This window comes from Euprymna scolopes, chromosome 8 (assembly GCF_053919585.1).
Source record: "Euprymna scolopes isolate OS-2025 chromosome 8, ASM5391958v1, whole genome shotgun sequence".
Classification (NCBI taxonomy): domain Eukaryota; kingdom Metazoa; phylum Mollusca; class Cephalopoda; order Sepiida; family Sepiolidae; genus Euprymna; species Euprymna scolopes.
The window spans coordinates 50240385-50263008 of NC_136489.1; the positions used below are offsets into that span (position 1 = coordinate 50240385).

The 22624-nt window shown below is 35.2% G+C and overlaps 1 protein-coding gene across 2 annotated transcripts in view; it reads left to right on the forward strand.

Moving 5' to 3' along the window:
* The window catches only part of LOC145283557 (5-hydroxytryptamine receptor 4-like), a 468398-nt gene that overhangs the window by 156693 nt on the left and 289081 nt on the right, over nucleotides 1–22624 (forward strand). For both annotated transcript variants that reach the window (XM_080132441.1, XM_080132442.1), the window contains exon 2: nucleotides 2300–2395. The gene's annotated coding sequence lies outside the window, so the exon portion shown is untranslated. The remainder of the gene's footprint in view (nucleotides 1–2299; nucleotides 2396–22624) is intronic.

A 22624-nucleotide genomic window follows, 5' to 3' on the forward strand; every position in this document is an offset into this window, starting at 1 on the left:
ATCTTTATTTCATATATTTTATTCCTCCCCAGCAATGGTTATCAACTTAAAAATCAAGAGCAATAGTATTATATATATATATATATATATATATATATATATATATATATATATATATATATATATATAGTAAACAGATGAACTGCTTAAGAGCACGCTTTGAGATGCGAAAAAGAATTTTATTTTATTTCATTTTTCTAATTAATTTTGGATTAAAAAATTCGTCGCCAGGGAGAGAGAGAGGGGGGGGGAGAGTTCTTAGGCTTTGTTGGCGCTTTTTTCCTTCCTCAGAATCAAAAATAAAAGGCCCATCCCCGTCGTTGTGCCATCGAGGCCATGTCAGCTGGCATGTACACGCAGCACTCTTTAGTGTTCTTTTTCTTATTTATCAAGTCGGAAAGGCGCGCCAAATATGAAGTTTAAAAAGTGTTGCAAGCAAAAACATCTTGAAATGGAAAATATATAATAAACAGATACACTATTTTAGAAAACACTTTCAGATGCGAAAATAATTTCGTTATTATTATTATTATTATTATTATTGTTTCTTCTATGTTTTTTATTTCAAGATGCTTTCATTCGTTGACACTTTTTGGTCACTCGACAAAAGGAGGGGGACCTGTAAATCCACCCTTGCCCATTCGTCCGTTTGTCTGTCTGCACTTATCTCAATCACTACACCTTGGATTTTTTTTTTAATTTTGCACAAACTTTAAATATGATAATAGTAAGAAAAAGTAACAAAACGGATGCTCCGGGAAAACTCTGGTTGTCCCCTCTAGAGGTGCCTTTCGGGTGAAAATGGCTAAAATTGACACTTTTGTGCTTAAAAAATTTTGATGCCTTGTATTTTTATAAAACTTTCTGAAAAGTTCTAACTAACTGATTTTTATATAATTTTGTTTGTCTATACCCCGCGATAACTTTTGGGTGTGCCCCAGGGGCTCTTTCAGGGTAAATAAAACCACTCCATTTTTGGGGACTATTTTACCGTATTTGTCCAAAATTTGCTGTGTAGGTCTATTTAACAGTTTTGCATGGTGCTGAACTCAAATTTGCATATGTTAGGACTTTGGGGACTTTGTGTATGTATGTGTTGCTTGTGTGCGTGTGCGTGTGTGTGTGCGTGTGCGTGCAAGTAAGCGCATCTTTAATGCGTCTGTTGCTTTGGTGTTAAATAGAAATTATGTTTCTGAAACAAGACATAAAGTTTACAATTATTTTGTACTAAAAGGGGGCGTATACGGTTTAATATATTGTGATTGATGCAAAGTTCGTATTTATTATGTCAGAGCCAATTCTCTATTGAATTTTATATTATACTTATATATTGTAGTACTGATTTCAAAAGTAAAAAAAAAATGACTTGAGTGCGCTACCTAAAATCGAAGCCAAAACATTAACTGCTCAAGCTGCGTTCTTTACCATCAGATCTATCGCAAGATAGATATAGAATATTTTAAATTTAACTACTTCAAACTATGAATGAATCTGAGCATACACAAAAGTAAAAGAAATGTGTTATGAATAGTTTTCATTTAAACTTGCTGGCATATTTCTGTACGCGAACAGTAATCAAAAACTGGCTGAAGACGACTGATGAAACTCAGTCGAAAGCACTTGACAAAAAAACAACCATAAGAAAAAACAGATAGACGAGGACGACTGCGGAACTTTCTTGCAAAGAGGCGATCGAGAAATAAGAACGACAATTCGAAAAATTGAAAAATTACAAAAAAGTTTATTAATTAAAAACACTCCGTGCTATTCAACAATACTTTTCTAATTAAAAACATGATGCATAAGTACAGAATATATATATATATGATGGACTCTTCCGTCGATTTCGACGTATGAGGTTCGGACAACCCATATTTCTAAAACTCATTTATGCTTTTGCCTCTGATGACTTTTTAGTCCAGCAAGGGACTTGCAGACAAGGCCACAAATAGAACATGAATGTGGATTTAATGCTGCAGATATTGGTGCGGCTGGTAGTCGTTTTGCTCTTACTCTGCTTTCTTTCAGTTGCCTTAAGCTTTCAGATTGAAACCTCTAGAGACCTTCAAAACACCTTGATCTCCATCCTTATCGGTCATTCACCTCATCTTCAAGACTCCTCACTGCAGACAAGTTACTCTTCAACTTGTCCTTGTACCTAAGCCAACGACGTCCGACAATTCTTTTACCACCCTCAAATTGACTGTACATCGCAATTTTTTCAATATATATATATATATATATATATATATATATATATATATTAAATTTATAAAATTATTTTCTTTTTTCTTTACAGAAATTAAAAATCTTCCTGAAGGATAGAAATATGAATTTACCTAAAGGATCACTAAAAACAGAAAAAGGAAACAGTGAACACGCTTGCTTAATGAAGGTATGTTTTAAAACTTCTTTAATTTTTTTTTATTTTATATTTTAAACTTTTATTTACGCCTTATAAAAACGAAAATAATAGCACATTCATAAAGAATTCTATTTTAGAAGACAAGGTATTAAATCACACCTAAATATTCATTTTTCTTTATAAATAACTTACGAAAAGAAAATAACCAAAGTATGTATGAAGCCGCAGCCAATCTATCGAGAAGAAATCAATAATACTTCATTTGAATATCACAGGTGTGATATAACTAAATTTAGATGGTTGCTTTAATATCGCTTAATCATAATTGTTCTACAAAAGGAGCAAATTGATTAAATTATAGAAATCAAATGAATACTTTCTCATAAAATGGTAACAGGTCGGATAGACAATATGTTAAAGAAATCGTCAAATTAAAAAGACATCTGAAAAAAAATTAAAACAGGTATTGTAGAAAAGATGATTAATCATTAAGATTTTAAACGATGCTGAAGCATTAAATATTCATCGAAAAAATGGTCATATAAATTTTCGTCGACTAAAATTATGAAAATAAATAGAAATACACATATTTATGATAATAATTAATATAAAAAGTCTAATTAAATTTTAAAGTATTAAAATTATTTATAAATTACTTATATTAATTGATAAAATGTTATTTATGTATATAAAGGGACCTCTGATAGTCTTCAAGGCACGAGTGGCTGCCATACAACTAAAGTCCTTCCAACGATTTGCAAATCTGGAAACAAGATGTATGTGAAAATTGTTGGATGCAGCGCCAATATAACTTTCTTCCTATTTTCCCTATGTTGTACTCTATCTTTTTAAATATTTATATATATATATATATATATATATATATATATATTTAAATATTTATATATATATATATATATATATATATATATATATATATATATATATATATATGAGTGAGAATGTGTGTGTTATCACTTCTTAATCTATATACTTTGTGACGCTACGTCATGGTTGAAAAATCCTAAAAGGGAATTTATCCCCGAAACGTATCGTAAAATTTTTAAAAAATGATGTATGTGCCGGCTGTAAAATTATCACAATCCAGTAGCACTTACCAAGGTTCTGGACAGTACTTCCGTCGTGGAATTTCCTGATAAGATTCACAGGTGACAAAATAGCAGGCTATGAATAACGGAAAAAAACACGGTTGTTTATATATTATACGCATGTCATTTATTGTGCGTTAAACATTCAATAATCAAGACAATATTAAAAGAAATAATAATAACAAGAAAACATGTAAACAGTGTCCAACGGGTCAAAAGAGGGGACAACACTAAAGAAAACTTTTCACTCCAGCAAGTCGACGTTGTGAAATATAGGGGCGGGATATTGAATAGTACTGAACTATAAGAACGTGCATCCAACCGATGATTGGATATCCGACAAAATTACATGTTGTGATGTTTTAATGTGAGGCAGTCCTATTTTGCCGACGCGCGAGTCGATATCCATTCGAAGTTCGCTTGTCCACTTGTCTTCCCTCGTGTTCCTTTCTCGCTTATTTTCTCAACTACCGACGTTCGGTTCTGTCCTTCCTATATCTTGAACCAAGGTAATTTCGTAGTTTTGATGAATTGCCTTTTCGGCTCCATGGATAAGGTTCAGTTAAGAGTGTCGTCGTTTTACCGCATAAGTCGCGTGTTTAATCCCGATGTCTCTAAGCCAAGATGTTTTCATAGTTTTTCTGTGTTCCCTTTTGAGCTCCAGGAATGAGGATTAAGTCGAGTAACTTCCAATTTGTCGATCGAATCATGTTGGCTGGTGTCTGTCGTATTTTTATTATCGACATTCGTTCAACGATGTGATCAGCTCCATTCTTTTTGTTTAAACTCTTTATTCCGTGCAAGCCACTTCCTCCAAAACGGTTTTTCTCTCCTCTTTTTTCCCCGCAAACTGCTTCGTTTTGGGGTGGAGGTGAGGTGTCTGGATGACTTCTCGTCGTGACCTTGGCATGTGTTTTGGACGAATCACTCGGTGAAAGGATGGGGGTGGGGTGTCTAAATCGCTTTCTTCTATAGTTAACGCCTAGATATTTCTTTGCTGAATGTCTCGATAGCAATGAGGTAGGGTGGGGTGTCTGACCGATAGATATTCAAGATGAATTTAAAAAGAGAGGGGAGAAATAGTAACTTCTCCATCATGCACTGTTTTCTCGTGAAAACTCAACGGAATGTTTATCTACAGAATTGAAATTGGTATATAGTGTATAAAGATATGTAGAAAACTTTTTAATCTGTTTCCATCCGGAAACAGGGATGTTAAAGGGTCAAAAGTAAAAGATTGGTTCATGGGAGTCATATTTTTATTTGTTTGTAAACTGTATCACGACGGCGCGTTCGCGAATTTTTCACATTATGTTACGAATAAGTAGGCTTGAAAACATTTTAAAGATCATATCATACTGGTCTTATTGTTATCGTAATTGACTTGGTTTCGATCTCAGCTCGAGTATATATTTAATTAGGAGAAGTAAATTCTTTAATAAAACATAATACCCCATGCACGTGTCGAATTTTTATTTCCGTTTTTTTATTTCATCTGTTAATAAATTTTACTTAATGTTTAAAACCGGGCAACACCGAGTACATCTTCTAGTATATATATATATATATATATATATATATATATATATATATGTATTAATTTATACAAACATGTCAACTACTTGATATCTATATAGTTATTTTTAAAAAAATAGCCCTACGAAGATAGGGTCTCATCATATAAGTTTCTTCCGTGTATACGTCGGTTACTACATCACTCCTTTTTATTTGAATAGATTTTTTGATTTTTTTAAAGAATTTTGGAAGTATAACACATATACAAAATAAACTGCATTTTGAGATAAAACCTACACACATAAAACATTAATCTTCATGTATAATATTTTGATTGTATAAAGTTTTTTTCTAACTAAATATCAGGCCCTCCTACAGCCCCCAATCATCACTGGGAGGAATTCTGCACTTTCGACAGATGGGTGTTTACCCTTCGTAACTGGATCCTAAACTCCTAGACATAGCATAATCTTTCCCTTTTGCGATTCAAAATTAATGATGTCTCCCAGAATAATTCCACTCTTTCCGATTGGCTGAGCTCTGATCATTCCTATATTCCGGATAAACAGTATTCATGCTAAACGAACGCTAATGTACAGTTAAAATATGGGATCGCAATGATACCTACTTTTGCCCTCTGAGTAAATTACTGCGTTCATTTTCTTACATTTTACGGCGTACTTTTCCTCTGAGGAGAAGCATTGAACTTCGAAATGCCATAATATGAAGAGGTTATATATTCTAATCACTATATGTTTTTGTTATTGAACTGGCGAATAAATAATACACTTCATTATTTCTACATTTGTTTTGTGTTGAATTATTCATATACACATATATATCTATATATTTGTGTATGTGTGTGTATATGCAGGCATATACGTTGGAAGACTTAAAATTTATCAAATCAATGTAAGGTAAAATAGAAATTACAACACGTATTTATTCATATATTTATTTATATTTATACACATTAAATATGCTTGGTCTTTGTACGAACAGTATTTACTCTATATCTATGAAGACGTAATTACTTCTAATTCTTTCCATGTTTACTTCGATGTTATTGTATCTTTTGGGGTCAAGTACGGCGCCTTTTTTCTCCGCCCACACTCTCACTGAGTTATCTTTACCTATGAGCCTTTGCACTAAGCGACCAACATTAGATGTCCTTAACGGTTTAATTCCTACCATACTCTCCCGCGATATTTAACTCTCACTAACTTCTATTTTAGCTTCTTTTTTTTAGATTTTAGGTTGGTATGGAAACGGCCGCTGAAAAATTATTCCCTTGTCCGCGACATCTAGTCAAATCTCATTTTCTCACACTCATTATATTTCTTCCTTTCTTGTAACTCTTCATGGAATAATGTATACACATTGGAGTGTTCTTCTTCATTAATGGATCTATATGAATTAATATTCCCCAAGTTTACAAAAGGACTTCACTATTTTGAGAACAGCTTATACATCATGGATTTTTATTACCATTCAACATACATCTTCACCCATCTATTTTTGGATTGTAATACTTCTACATTCAGTTTTTATATGTAATTTCCATGTGGTATAATACTGGGACATATATTTCAATATTATTTTCTACAAAATTACTCCCTCACAATTCGACGTTTTCAGCAAAATTTTAGCCAATCTACTGATGTATCTTTTGCTTGCTATTTTTCCTCTGAGGAGACGAGTCATTCATTGAAATTCTATAAAGTAAAGAACTTTAGCATAATTCATACAATTCATTTACCACTCTCGATTGATGAATTTTGAGAATGTCTGTGATTTTTTGTGCTGTCAAACGGCAATAATCTTCAATTCAGGCTTTCACTGTCAATCATTTTTGGCAGAGCAAAGTCAGGAGTATCGATTTCTGTTAACTTTCCTTTACATGTTTGAGCGAGTAATTTTTTTTTTTTTTTACACACAGTGATCACCACTTATCAAGTCTCCTGTGTGTTATGAGTAAGTTGCTGGAATCCATATTAAATAGAGAAATAGTCAACCACCTCAGCAGGAATAACCTTCTTAGTGACACACAATATGGTTTCCGCTCTGCAAGATCTACCGCAGATTTGCTGACGGTTATATCCCACAGGATTAGTGAATCTCTTGACAGAGGCTTCCTTTCTAGGACAATTGTTCTTGACATATCAAAGGTCTTCGACAAGGTATGGCATAAGGGTCTACTTCACAAGATTTCCAGCTTCGGTATAACTGGAAATGTTTTCTCAATCATTAAATCATTTCTCTCCGATAGGCTCATAAGAGTAGTGGTAGATGGACAAAAACCGGAGGCCTGCAATATAAATACTGGAGTCCCTCAGGGGTCAATCCTGGGTCCAACTCTCTTCCTGATCTACATCAATGACCTCCCTAAACACATACTTAAATCATTCGTTGACATCTATGCTGATGACACGACCATCTACGGCAACACATCAAAGGCTGTAAATGACAAAGTTCTCTCTGATTCTCTCTTCTCTGATCTCGAGCGCGTGGTTCAGTGGGGGAAGATGTGGCTGGTTATCTTTAATGCATCCAAAACCAAACTCCTATCCTTACATCATCAACGCTCTTATCCCCATCTGGCATCAATTGTGATGGATGGCTCTCGTCTGGGTGAGGCCCTGTGTTTTGACAAGCTTTTGGGTTTGACATTTACTCCTGATCTGAAATGGAACACGTACATCAAGTCTGTTGTCAATGGTCGCTGGAAAGATGGTGGGATCCTTCTACCGCTCCAGAAGATATCTCACTACTGATGCAATTCTCTATCTATATAAAAGCCAAGTACGTCCAAGAATGGAATACGGTTGCCATATCTGGGCAGGAGCTGCGAAAAACAGCCTATCCTGCCTTGACAGAGTACAAAATAGACTTCGTGGCTTAGTGGGGGATGCCCTTTTCTCTACCCTGCAACCTCTCTCCCACAGAAGAGACGTTGCGAGCCTATCCTTGTTTTATCGTTATTTCCATGGCAGGTGCTCGTCTGAACTCCAATCTCTGGTCCCCCTTCGCCAATCTTTCACGAAAAACACCCGTCTTGCTGAATCCACTGTGAAAAATTTCCCCCACTCGATATTTGTGCCTAAATCAAAACGCGGATTCCATGAACAAAGCTTCTTTCTTAGAACTGCACGCCTGTGGAACTCTGTTCCGTCTGCCTGCTTCCCACCTGACTACCACTTGGATGTCTTTAAGTCCAACATTAACAAATTCCTAATGAACCGCCCCCTTAAGTAAACACTTCATCAAATCTCCACACTAACGTAAGGTACTTGCAATAACCCTTATCCCTAAGTGGCTTCCGGGCTATCATAACAGAATTCTTTGCTTTCACATGACATAACTTTTAGCCTCTGTGTGTACTAAAAAAATCACCAGGCAGTGCTGCTTGATGCTCTGTTTTAAAGTCTAAAATATCAGCGCTTTTCTAGCCCTTATTACACACTCTCCTCAAATGAATCGCTATATAAAATAAAGGAAACAACGAATATAAATATAAAAAGATCTTTAATAGGTTGAAAACATAAAACTTTTCGCGAACACAATGCATACACACACACACACACACACACATATATATATATATATATATATATATGTTTATATATATATATATATGTATGTATCAGTTTTGTGGTTCAGAATTTAAATTTAACCACTAAACTTATATGTTGCTCTATTCTTAAAGATTGAGCTTTTCCTTTTTGGTTAGGATCACCCTAAAAGTATTACCTCTAGTAATATCTATCAGGATATATATATATATATATATATATATATATGTATGTATGTTGATATGTATATTTTATATATATAGTATGACAATATGTATATAGGACGTAAACAATTCAGTAACTTCTATGTTTTATTTCCACAAGTAATCGTCAGGGAAATATGAGAGTCGTTCCAAAAGTAATGCCTCCGTTTTTAAATTTCGCCTGAATGGATTTAAAATCTTTAAAAAAGTCTTCTTTTTTTATAAAGAACAATAATTTCAATGGTACTATCGGTTCTCCTCAGTGTAATAATAATAATAATAATATATATATATATATATATATATATATATATATATATATATATATATATATGTATATCCAGATTATAATAAATGTGTGTGTGTTATGTTTAAGAAGAAAATATTTTATAAGATGTTATTTTCTCCCTTGCCTGGTGTAACGTAAAATATTCTCCCGTTAAAATTAATATATTTTCATCCATAAGAGAAAAACGCTATTTTTAAAATCGGACTTTTTCGAGTTTCGATACTTATCGGATGAATTAGTATGAGTACAAAACATATCTAAGAACACGGCCTGACATTTAATTAGCCTTCTATGAAATTTGCAAAAGATGAGCTCAGCGTTTCGGAACCTAATAGAAGGAACTCACACACGCAAACACAAAGTTGCTTTTATATAATAGTAAAGATAGATATATACTGTTTAGATTACTCTCCTTTCAAGAAAAGGCTTTTTAAAAGAATCTTTGTATTTTTACACGTGATAAATAGGAAGTAAATATATAATAGATATGAACATGTACAATTTTCATATTGATGTTTATACGCACATATACATTAATTTATATATATATATATATATATATATATATATAATTGTTTCCACGCCCAAGCAACATTCTAAAAATTGTCACATTCTGAAAATTCTAATATATATATGTATATATATGTATATATATATATATATATATATATATATATATATGCGATTATGCACGTATGAATAAGTAGTGCTTGTGTATTTGCGCTCGTTTTAGCTAATGTATGAGTATATTTTGTGAGTCTGCAAAAATGGCATATCTCCGTACAGATTTCTATGTGATGTACGACATGTACACTACGCTTATTTTTTGGGATAATCTAAGGAAAATTGATTTATCTTCGAGCGCACTCCGAGTTTGTAAATAACGTGTTACTTGACATGTCATGACGTCATCAAATCGGATTGCTACATAATTTTATTTAAAACGACGCAGTAATAAGAGTTTTCATTTAGAGATAAGAAGGGTGACAAAGTAATAATAGATAAAAGATGGAAAGAACGAATTTCTTATGATGCGTCCATTTTATGTACGCGTTTAGCGATTATTTTTTTTAATACAATCTGAAGTATAAGACGTATATAAAAGCGATTTATAAATTTATGTGTGACACACCGGCACGAATGTGTTTACAATTTAAGTGGGACAGATTTAAAAATTAAGTGTGACAAACCCACAAAATGTAATTTGCAAATTTAGTGTGACAGAACGACTAAAGTGTGATTTCCAACTTAATCGTGATTTAAGAATTGAATAATACTCAATAACTAAAGTGTGGTTTTTAACTGAAGGGTTATTTAAAAATTGAATAAGACTTACCAACAAATGTGTGGTTTCCAACTTAAGCGGTATTTAAATATATTTAATATGACAGACCAACGAAAGTGTGGTTTCTAACGTATGCGTGATGAAAAAAGTGAATGTAACTAACGGAAGTCTGATTTCTAACATATACGCGATTGAAAAATTGAATATTGCACACCAACAAAAGTGTACTTTCAAACTTATAAGTGATTGAAAAGTTAAATCGGACACACCAACAAAATTGAAGCTTCCAACTTTAGTGTGATTTAAAACTATGACAAACTTTAATGTGATAAAAAGACAGAATGAGGATTTACAACGTAAATCATGTAAACCTCTAGTTTGAAAAACTGATAATAACGTGATTTTAAAATAAAATATTAAAAACTGAAAAAATGCGGAAAACTGAAAAAAAAAAACGGAATTAAAAAATGAAATATGAAAAACAGAAGGAAACGTGAATTTTAAAATAAAGTTGAAAACTCAAGAAAACATAATTATAAAATTAAATGTGAAAAGCTAAAAGAAACGTGATTTTAATGTTAAATGTGAAAAAATGCGAGAAACGTGATATTTAAAATTAAATGTGAAAAACTGAATGGAAACCTGTTTTTAGGATTAAAGTGACAAGCTGAAGAAAACGTGATTCCAAAATTTGCCATGTAAATTGAAGTAAACGTTTTTTGAAAATTAAATGTGAAAATCTTAAGGAAACTTGATATTTAATTTAATGTGAGAAATTGAGCAAAACGTGATTTTCAAATTTAATCTCGTCGAGATGCCACTGCTGCTAACTTAGCATCAATAGCTTCGTTACAAATTTAAAACTAAATCATTACTGACCAGCAAAAATTTAATCCCAAATAGACTGCCAAAAATTCCATTCCAGACATTCGTGTGACAGACCGATAAAAAAGTGATTTGTATTCTACATTGCGAATCTTTTACTCAGCTAATCACTAACCAACCGAACAAGATTATAGAAATGTAAATACCCATCATTAAACTAATTTTTCATAATATAAGAAGTGCAGTTTACTAGCCTTTTTATTTAATGCAAAACGAAACATAGGAGGTAAGATAGAGTTAACTATTAATATTATAAGTAGTATTAGAATTAAACTTTTAATGATTTATAACAATATTGTCAGTGCATGTAGAACGATTCTCTGTTAAATTATAGATGTTAAAGGTATTATGATATTGTTGTAGCGGAACTAACCTATATTACCTACCAATAGACTATTACGATATCAATAAATACCTGAAGGCTAAGCCGTAAGGGGCCAGCCGATCTGCGGCACTCGTGCTGAACTGTGGTGTCTGCTAAGATGCTGCACTCAAATTAATTGTCCTTAGTCAATGGAGGGGGAAACTCTTCAATAACAAGGCAATTTTTACTTTTGCAGAATGCCATCTTTTTGAGGGGAGATGGTTATCTCCCACATTAAACTGACCTTGTGTCACATTTTGTTTCGTGGGAAATAAATAAATAACCAGTCGATATCCGGTGGTAACCTAAATCGTTCGTCGGCTACGTCAGAACAACTCGCCTATTGTATGTTTTGCAATACATGTTGGTACTTTATTTTGGCGTTCCGTTTTCCTTTGTAACGCTTTAACAGGGTTATAATAGTGGGGAGGGTAGATTTCGAACTCAGAAGGTCACTCGAATTTAAAATACCTTCAATCAAAATACCTGCATTCAAAAGGACTCAAGACGGAAAGCTGAATTAAACCAAGCAAGTGTTCAGAAAACACTGATGAAAGGAGAAAAAACAGGAATTGTAAAAACCAAATAAGCAAGTTGAAAGTAAGAATATTTTCATATATTTTCCTTTTTCTTTTTGCTTGGCACTGTCACAACAACTTTGGCACACAGGTAAATACAAAAGAAAAAGAAATACGAATTATCCGTGGTTTTTTCCTCGCGTAATTAAAATAAACGAAATGTCAGCGAACTCTTTTGAGGGTCAAAACAACGTACAGTTTTCGGCTTTTTGTACGGTTTAACAGTTTTTCTTTTCTATGGAGAAAAAAGGCATTTGTCTTGAAAAATACTGAATAGTTCTTTCATATACTTTTCTCGTCTATGAAAAAGACATTCGTTTTGGAAGAAATATTATTTCCAAGGAATTTAAACTTGTATATTTAACTCTCGTTTGCAAAGTTATTAAAGAAAACGAAAAACTATTCTGTTTTCCCCGGTTGTTCTAAAAATACTAGAAACGGGATAATCTGAATACGATTTTCTTAAATTTATGAAAATACAGTATTTTACCCATCATACAAAAATTGACGCCTTGCAAAGTACATTATTATTAAAACTACAAATGGAACATCAAAAGCGCACAGAGGAAAGACAACAACGTGCTGAGGAAAACAACACTAACAACAATTATTTGAACACCACTTATTTGCGCGCAGATGAAAGACAGCAACAACAACAACAGCAACTAATGAGACTACAGGTCCAGCAATATGAAAATCAACAGCACATGGAAAAGCTGCTTACTCAAATCATAAAGTGAATACGTTCACCGATAATAATAGTGCGTTTTCGCAATGCTCAATGTGGAATGCGATTGGAAATTTATGCTACGGACCTGAAGAATGGTAAATCATTCGATGCTTATTTTCATCGGTATGAAGATTTTTTTTTTTTTGTATCGGCTGCAAACAGTGGTCGGGCCAGAAAAAAGGTGCTTACTATTACGGAAATTAGAGACTGCCGAACGTAAAAAGTTTGGATTTTATTTTACCAGGTAAAACACCAGAATTAACTTTCGCCGAACGGTGAAACGTCTTACAGATCTATTTAGCCTGAAAATCTCTTTATTCCATAAGTGTTGGCCATACCTGAATTTGTAGAAGAATAGCAAAGATTATTTTGCAATGTAATGCAGCCATGTCATATAAAATTTGCGACATATTAAAACTTGCAGACCTCAGTGCATACAATTTTTTAATGTTTAGCATTTGCTCAAGGATAGACTTCTGATTGAGAGTGAAATTTAGGAGGTGTGCAATAACAAAATTTGCAAAATGAACCACACCTAACCCCACAAAACTTAATGGAATTCTGCCAGAAAATAGAAATTATTAAAAAAAGATCTGATGGAATCGAAGCTAGAGTCGCGCAGATAAAAAATGCAGACAGACAATTTAAAAACCACGTAAAAAATAAAACACAAGTTAGAGAAAAAAGAAACACACATAGCTAAGAAAGAATTTGAAGACAGAAAAATCCCGTCTCCGTGTAATCGATGTGATAATTTGTATTGGGTTAAGGACTGTCCATATTTATCAAGGAAATGTTTAATACGTAAAAAAATGAGATACAAAGGTACTCATTGCAGAAATTAAATTAAATATAAAACCCGAGTGTTTGACGGAGACTGAAAATAACAAAGAAGAATTGCGAAAATACATGACTATAAAAATTCATGATAAAGAAATAAAGATGCAACTCGATTCGGGTTCAGACCTTTCGATAGTAAATTTAAATACCTGGAAGAAATTGAATTAACCCACAATGCTGAGAACACGCAAAACAGCGAAAGCTGTTAATAGAACGCAAATTAACTTCGGAGGTGGATTTTTTTTTGGGGGGGGACGAAAAAATTAAAAGCTTATGTATGAAGGAATACTACTAATCTACTTGGGTCGGACTGAATTCATGAATCATAAAACCAACCAAGCAATCATTTTTGCAGAACAAAAATAAAAAGTACAATAGACGCTCATTCATTGAAAAACAAATTAAAATAAACTTTTTTGTTCTAGGCCACGAAACGCTAAACTGTAGGCACAAACAAACCGATGCTGCTATAAACGGAACAAAAGTTCTTCCCTCCTAACGAGAACAGTGCCTTACCACAAACTATGAAACCAAAATCAGCCAATGTACTCTATTGCTTATCCTAAAATGATGACACCTTCACAAACGACCAAGTCGTAACTGTGTATGCGACTGCAGGCGTTTTTGTACTGGATACAAAAACTTCAGTTACACTGCAACGGTTACCAGTCGCAACTCTTTTTTCCACTATTGGAACATTATTTACCGAGAGTATAGGTCACTTAAAGATATTACGTGCAGCAAAATAGATGAACTCAAACTGTTTTTCCACAATATGGAAGAACTGCAGAACAATTTTACCCGACGTTCTTTAAAAATAGACAGTAATCAGGTTGACAACACCAGTGGAAACCCCTGAGGCAATATCTCATATTCCTTGATGGATTATTACACGCGGGGTCCGAGGTGAGGTTTATTGACCCTTAATTACTTGTGGCGGAGCCTATCTAGGCAGGTAATGAATTGTTTTATTAAATTCTCACGATTAATACATGAGAAAATAACAATTAAACGTTTTTCTTGCAGGCCAAAAGAAATAATTTTGCCCATAACGAGAAGTAGAGACTATTTAAACCGTTTACAACACATTTGATATTAAGCCACCCCAAATCACACCAGAACAACGACGTCGGGCAGGAAAAGGAAATTTATCGACCATGGTCCACTCAAATGGGGAAAATACCTATACACCGACCGGAGTTATCGGTTTGGGAGGGGTGTGTTGTGGAGGAACTAACTTAAGTTATCTATCACTAGACTATTCTAATCTCAATAAATACCGGAAGACGAAGCCGTAATGTGCCAGTCGATATCCAGTGAACCAATTTCGGCTGTGATGAACAACCCACTTATTGTATGGTTTGTAATTCATGCCGTTACTTTATTTTGGCGCTCTGTTTTTTTTATTTGTAAGTCTTTAACAGAGCTATAACAGATATGTGGTTCGTGTAGTATATATTTATATTTATAACAGCGCATATAACATTTATGATCATCTTAACCGTATTGTGCTCTAATTGTTTAAAGTGTTTTTGTGTGTTTATGTGTGTAAATATTAACACTTTATCGAGAGGGGTTAAACAAGTGACTAACATTATTGGAACGCCAGCAAAAGACACATTACCGCCAATCTTCCTTTCATACGTTCTGAAGCGCCAAGGCCGGAATTATATTTGGATATTTCATTTATTCTTGCAGCGTTCCTTTTTCATAGTTGGCACGCTCTGTATACGACTATATGTGGCTAAGTTACTTGTTACTTCCACGCGCCTCGATGTACAAGACCCACATCACAAGATTCCCGATCCCTACGCGTTCCGTTTCCGTGTCTAGTAACCAAAATTCTATGCCTCTTAACATCTATCTTTTCCATCACGTCATCACCCACGTAATTAAAAATTCTTGTCTGGTTTTTGTCACCTATATTTGTTTATTATCCAAATTCCATCTATCAAGTTAACATGAAATTAACATTGCTGGAAACTATTCAATGTAAACGTTTCAACTTTACCTAAATTTTCGCATCGATAACATTTTTCTGCCTACTATTGTAATCATAATAGAGTATTATAATATTCAGCATAATAATTGAGTATTTTACTTTTCGTTTTTATTTGTTAACTAACATATCATTAATAGTTAAAACAAAAACACAATGATGCAGCATTTAAAGCTAGAATTAAAAGAAAGTCGACGTATAAATAAAATTTAAAAACCCTAGAATTATAAATATATTAAAATAAATAATAATAAGCAAAAATTAAAGGCCAGAATAAAATCGTGAAAGGAAATTAAGAGCTTGAATTAAAATGAGCTAAAATCAAAAGCTAGAATAAAAATTGGTCTAGAATAAAAAGCAAACACAAAACCAAAATGCAAAATGATTCCAAAGTTACACGTCAGAAGTAGACGTATTAATACGTATAACCTTGTAACCCATTTCAATATAAAATTTTCACAAATCACATGCAAAAAGTCGAATAAAAATGCGGGGTAAATTAATAGATATGTGTGTGAATTCAAAGCTAGAAAGTAATTTGATAAAATCAAAACTAAAATAAGCGTATACGATAAAATTAAAAGCTACCATAACATAATGATCTTAAATAAAAAGCAAGAATAAAAATTACATAACTATAATAAAAATGAATCGAGAATAAAAGGCTAAAATAACATATGTAAGGCGTAGACCTTCTTGTCGGTCACCTTTGTAATCCCTCTTTTCACACTTAAGAGTTTATCTTTTCAATACATTGTTCGAAGTCCAGGAGGTAGGACCCTGGTGGAGAGATCTCTTTCAGGCTTGATTAACTAACAGTTGATAAAGTTAGTTAAGCATTCAATGCAGAAGGCGAAATCTTCACATTTCTGAGACAGCGCCTTCAGAGTTTTCTTCATTAGCACTTGCTAAATGTCGGGTGCTATGTTGCGCAAGAATTCTTGTACTTTGAGGTATTTTTGGACCGGTAGCATTCCAAAGTAAACAGAATGGGGTGTTTTTTGAATGACGTTTGCCCAACTGGCTGAGGTTACCGCTACAATGTCCTTTGTAGTATTAGAGTGCATCCTCTCAGGCTTTGCTTCTTGTCGTTCGTAAGCTTATTACTTAGTGTCTGAGGCGCTCCTACTAGGGAATGTCATTGCCCAGACAATGTTTATTAGATCAAAAAGTCCCCCTTTTATGGGCGCGGGCTTGTCCTCCCAATTTTCTGACCTTGTGTTTCATCTTTATGTTACAGGATTGAAGTTTATACTTATTGCCAGACTAATATTTCTTCAATTATCTTGCCTCTGAATCTATCACGATTATCTAGGAGAATACATTGATTCGGCTTTCATATCCTTTTTTTTCTAATCATGCAACACATATCTCTTCGTTTTTTTCTCCTTATATCAAGTGGCGTCATGTCTTGTCTGGAACAATGTCCAGAAAAAAGTAAATATTGCAAAACGCAGAGAATCTACGTAGAAATAATTGAACAGATATTTTGTTGAGATATTCAGGAAGAACCGATGCCAAATATAAATTCATCGACAAAACTAGTTTATAATTTAATTGCTTGTAGTAGGATCTATTTCAAGCCAGGCTAATTGACTGATAATGAAAGCAGTTAAGTATCCTTGAGAGAGGTCGAAGTTTGCACATTGCCGAGTGATGGAATGAGATACCGAACTCAGTCATAGCCCCTTAAGAGGCCTCTCCATCAACTATCGCTAAATGTTCGGATAATCTCAAGTGGCATGTTATGCAAGGATGTGTGCCCTTTGAGATATATCTGGCGAGAATGACTTGGTTCGCCATCAGTCGCTAATCTTTTGGATTTAGGTTCGATATTTTGCATCTGGTTTTATAGCCATCAGTTAAAATACAACGACATGTTTTAAAATGATTCTAGAATCATTTCCCTTTTTGCTATTATTCAACTAAATTATATTTCGTTTCCATGCATCAAATAAATTCATGCCTTATCTATAATGAACTTCCATGAAAAAAAGCAAATCTTTTTTAAAAAAATGAATATAATCCCCGTGAAAATAATTGATAGGATAATTATGATATTGACATATGGATAAGAATTCACCAACTAAACTACGAAACTAGTTTATCATTAAGCTGAACAGCGAATTTTTGGTCGAACTTTACAACTAACTTCTAAGGAGGGCTACTTGAGATTGCTAGTTGATTAAACTCTTGTAATAGCGGGGGTGTCTGTCTTTGTCCGATCGTAAAATGCGTTTAAATATATGTTAATTCATGCAAATTGCCTATATATTATTACAGAGCCAATTTTCTATTGGATATTGTATCGTACCTAATATATAGTAATGATTTCAAAAGTTTAATAAATATGACTTTGATGCCATGAACTAGAATCGACCCCAAAACATTTTGCGCTCCAGCCGCCTTCTCTATCGATTGAGCGAGAAAGAGAAGAATAATTTAAAATTAAGCTACCTTTGAATTTGCGCATGCTCAGAAGTAATAGAAATAAGTAGGCAGGTTGAAATGAACATTTTAGATTTCAACGTGCCGACATATTTCTGTACGAGTTATTTTACTATTCAAATAGGTTAGTTGGTAAAAACCATCATTGGAATAGGATTATTGTTTTGTGTTAATTTCAGTGTTATGTGAGTAGTAGTTTAAAAGTTTATCGGTTAAATATTTACCGACATACATACATCTTAATTTTAATTCGTCCAATGAATATCGAAAGTAAAGTTTACAATAAGTTGTTCATTTATTATTACGGAAATGCTCGGTGTACTTTAGGATATAAAATATTGCGGTAGACATGTATACTATTAAATAATAATTTAAGTATCGCTTTTTTAAAAAAAAACAATGATTGATTAAATTAATGCCTATTACTAACATGTACAATAATGTCTATATGCTTATATATATATATGTGTGTGTTTATGCTTATATATATATGTGTGTGTGTGAGTTTATGCTTATATATATATATGTATATATATATATATATATATATATATATATATATATATATACATACAATAAATGAAGCTAGCATTAGGTATGACTTTAACAAACATCTTATCAAGATAGAGGACCAGAAAGTAATTAATAAAATATTAGAGAATAAAAGTAAATAAAACTTCATTAAATTAATAAGGAAGGAATAGGAATAAAATACCTCATGATATTTGGAATCTAAATGCTTCTCATCAGTATTATGCAAAATATATCATATGAATAAAATCTGGTTTAAGAACATTTAGATTAGCAATTAAGAAAATATATAAGATATATTGAATACAAGAATTTACAAAAACATTAATATATAACCAGAAAAACAGAATTAAGTATACGTAGCATAGGAAAGAACAATTTAACAATAAAAATATGTAAAGATATTATAAAGAGAAAAACAAACAATTAAGAAATGCAAAGCTAGTATATAAGTAAGTAATAGTAAAAACAAGGCCGATACCCATTAGTCGCGTGCTCTCGTGTAATGAATGAATGCGTGAATGTAGGATTGACATGAAATTCTTAAAGATAAACTAAAATGGGCTGAAATGACTAAAATAAATAAAAAGTAAATGGCTTAGAATGACTTTAATGAACTTAAGGATGAATGGAATAACATTTAAGAATGACTTGAATGCATAAAAATAACTGGAATCCTTCGAAAACAACTTAAATGATCTGAGGAATGACTTGAATGGCTTTGAGACTGAATAGTTGTAAAGTGGTTTATCATTTTACATTAAATTAATACAGAAAAGTGATCCCCCACTTTATATCACAAATAAATACAACATGTAGTAAGAACATATACTACACTTTGCTCTTGGCCAAGAAAAAGGTATTTATTTGCTCCCCAACCGACCAAATAAGGCACAAGGCAGATAATGTGAGGAGTGAAGGGGAAATGGGGACCAACTCCCCACTGAGCAAATTAGGCACAAGGCCGTTTTTAATGTGGAGAGAGAGGGAGGGGGAGGGAAGAGGGGACCAGATCCCGATGGGTGAGAAATGGGAGCTGAATAGTGACAATTGGTATGAAGGGTTGCCCCTACATTGACCAAGGTCTGATATGTGGGGTTACCGCCACATATGTTCTTTGCTTGCAGTATCTGTCGGAACAGATACTACACTTTGATCTTGGTAAAAAATGTGAAGAAAAGGGTATTTATTTGCTCCCCCACCGAGCAAATTAGGCACAAGGCCGATTTTTAATGTGAGGAGTGAAGGGGAAATGGGGACAGCCTCCCCGGAGAGTAGGAGAGCTGTATGGTGACAATTGGTATGAAGGGTTGCCCCTACATTGACCAAGGTCTTATATGTGGGGTTGCCCCCACATATAGTCTTTGCTTGCAGTATCTGCCGGAACAGATTGTATTTATTTGCTTCCCCACTGAGCAAATTAGGCACAAGGCCGTTTTTTAATGTGGAGAGAGAGAGGGATGGGGGAGGGAAAGGGGGATCCAGCTCCCGAGAGGTGGGAATTTGGAGCTGGATGGTAACTGTGGTCTGTAGGGTGATCCCTACATTGACCAAGTTCAGATATGTGGGGTTACCCCCACATATGGTCTTTGCTAGTCATAGCTAGTCTTCGCTTGCAGCATCTGCCGGAACAGATGGTATTTATTTGCTCCCCCACCGAGCAAATTAGGCACAAGGCCGATTTTTAATGTGAGGAGTGAAGGGAGGGGGAAGGGAAAAAGGGGACCAGCTCCCGAGAGGTTGGAAATGGAAGCTGGTTAAAGGTCAGGCATGTGGGTTGCCCCCACATCTGGTCTTTGCCTGCAGTATCTGCCGGAACAGATGGTATTTATTTGCTCCCCCACCGAGCAAATTAGGCACAAGGCCAATTTTTAATGTGAGGAGTGAAGGGAGGGGGAAGGGAAAAAGGGGACCAGCTCCCGAGAGGTGGGAAATGGAAGCTGGTTAAAGGTCAGGCATGTGGGGTTGCCCCCACATCTTGTCTTTGCTAGTCATAGCTAGTCATAGCTAGTCATAGCTTGCAGTATCTGCCGGAACAGATGGTATTTATTTGCTCCCCCACCGAGCAAATTAGGCACAAGGCCGATTTTTAATGTGAGGAGTGAAGGGGGAATGGGGACCAACTCCCCGGGGAGTAAGGGAGCTGGGTAGTGACAATTGGTATGAAGGGTTGTCCCTACATTGACCAAGGTTTTATATGTGGGGTCACCCCCACATATGGTCTTTGCTTGCAGTATCTGCCGGAACAGATGGTATTTATTTGCTCCCCCACCGAGCAAATTAGGCACAAGGCCAATTTTTAATGTGAGGAGTGAAGGAAGGGGGAAGGGAAAAAGGGGACCAGCTCCCGAGAGGTGGGAAATGGGAGCTGGTTAAAGGTCAGGCATGTGGGGTTGCCCCCACATCTGGTCTTTGCTAGTCATAGCTAGTCCTAGCAAGTCATAGATTGCAGCATCTGCCGGAACAGATGGTATTTATTTGCTCCCCCACCGAGCAAATTAGGCACAAGGCCAATTTTTTAATGTGAGGAGTGAAGGGAGGGGGAAGAGAAAAGGGGACCAGCCCCCGAGAGGTGGGAAATGGGAGCCGGTCAAAGGTCAGGCATGTGGGGCCGCCCCCACATCTGGTCCCTGCCAGTCACAGCCTGCAGCATCTGCCGGAACAGATGGTATTTATTTGCTCCCCCACCGAGCAAATTAGGCACAAGGCCGATTTTTAATGTGAGGAGTGAAGGGAGAGGGAAGGGAAAAAGGGGACCAGCTCCCGAGAGGTAGGAAATGGGAGCTGGTTAATGGTCAGGCATGTGGGGTTGCCCCCACATCTGGTCTTTGCTAGTCATAGCTAGTCATAGCTTGCAGCATCTGCCGGAACAGATGGTATTTATTTGCTCCCCCACCAAGCAAATTAGGCACAAGGCCAATTTTTAATGTGAGGAGTGAAGGGAGGGGTGAGGGAAAAAGGGGACCAGCTTCCGAGAGGTGGGAAATGGGAGCTGGTTAAAGGTCAGGCATGTGGGGTTGCCCCCACATCTGGTCTTTGCTAGTCATAGCTTGCAGTATCTGCCGGAACAGATGGTATTTATTTGCTCCCCCACCGAGCAAATTAGGCACAAGGCCGATTTTTAATGTGAGGAGTGAAGGGAGGGGGAAGGGAAAAAGGAGACCAGCTCCCGAGAGGTGGGAAATGGGAGCTGGTTAAAGGTCAGACATGTGGGGTTGCCCCCACATCTGGTCTTTGCTAGTCATAGCTAGTCATAGCTTGCAGTATCTGCCGGAACAGATGGTATTTATTTGCTCCCCCACCGAGCAAATTAGGCACAATGCCGATTTTTAATGTGAGGAGTGAAGGGGAAATGGGGACCAACTCCCCGGGGAGTAGGGGAGTTGGATAGTGACAATTGGTATGAAGGGTTGCCCCTACATTGACCAAGGTCTTATATGTGAGGTCGCCCCCACATATGGTCTTTGCTTGCAGTATCTGCCGGAACAGATGGTGTTTATTTGCTCCCCCACTGAGCAAATTAGGCACAAGGCCGTTTTAATGTGAGGTAAAAACCAGCTTCCCTAAAAGTAGGCAAAAAGGGGGCACTCTGGTTACCAAAAATAATAATTGTCCCAGTATAGAGGGTTTCCCCTCCATTGACTGGTAAAAATTATCTTAAGTGCAGCATCTGCCGGAACAGATGGTATTTATTTGCTCCCCCACCGAGCAAATTAGGCACAAGGCCGATTTTTAATGTGAGGAGTGAAGGGAGGGGGAAGGGAAAAAGGGGACCAGCTCCCGAGAGGTGGGAAATGGGAGCTGGTCAAGCATGTGGGGTTGCCCCCACATCTGGTCTTTGCTTGCAGTATCTGCCGGAACAGATGGTGTTTATTTGCTCCCCCACCGAGCAAATAAGGCACAAGGCCGAT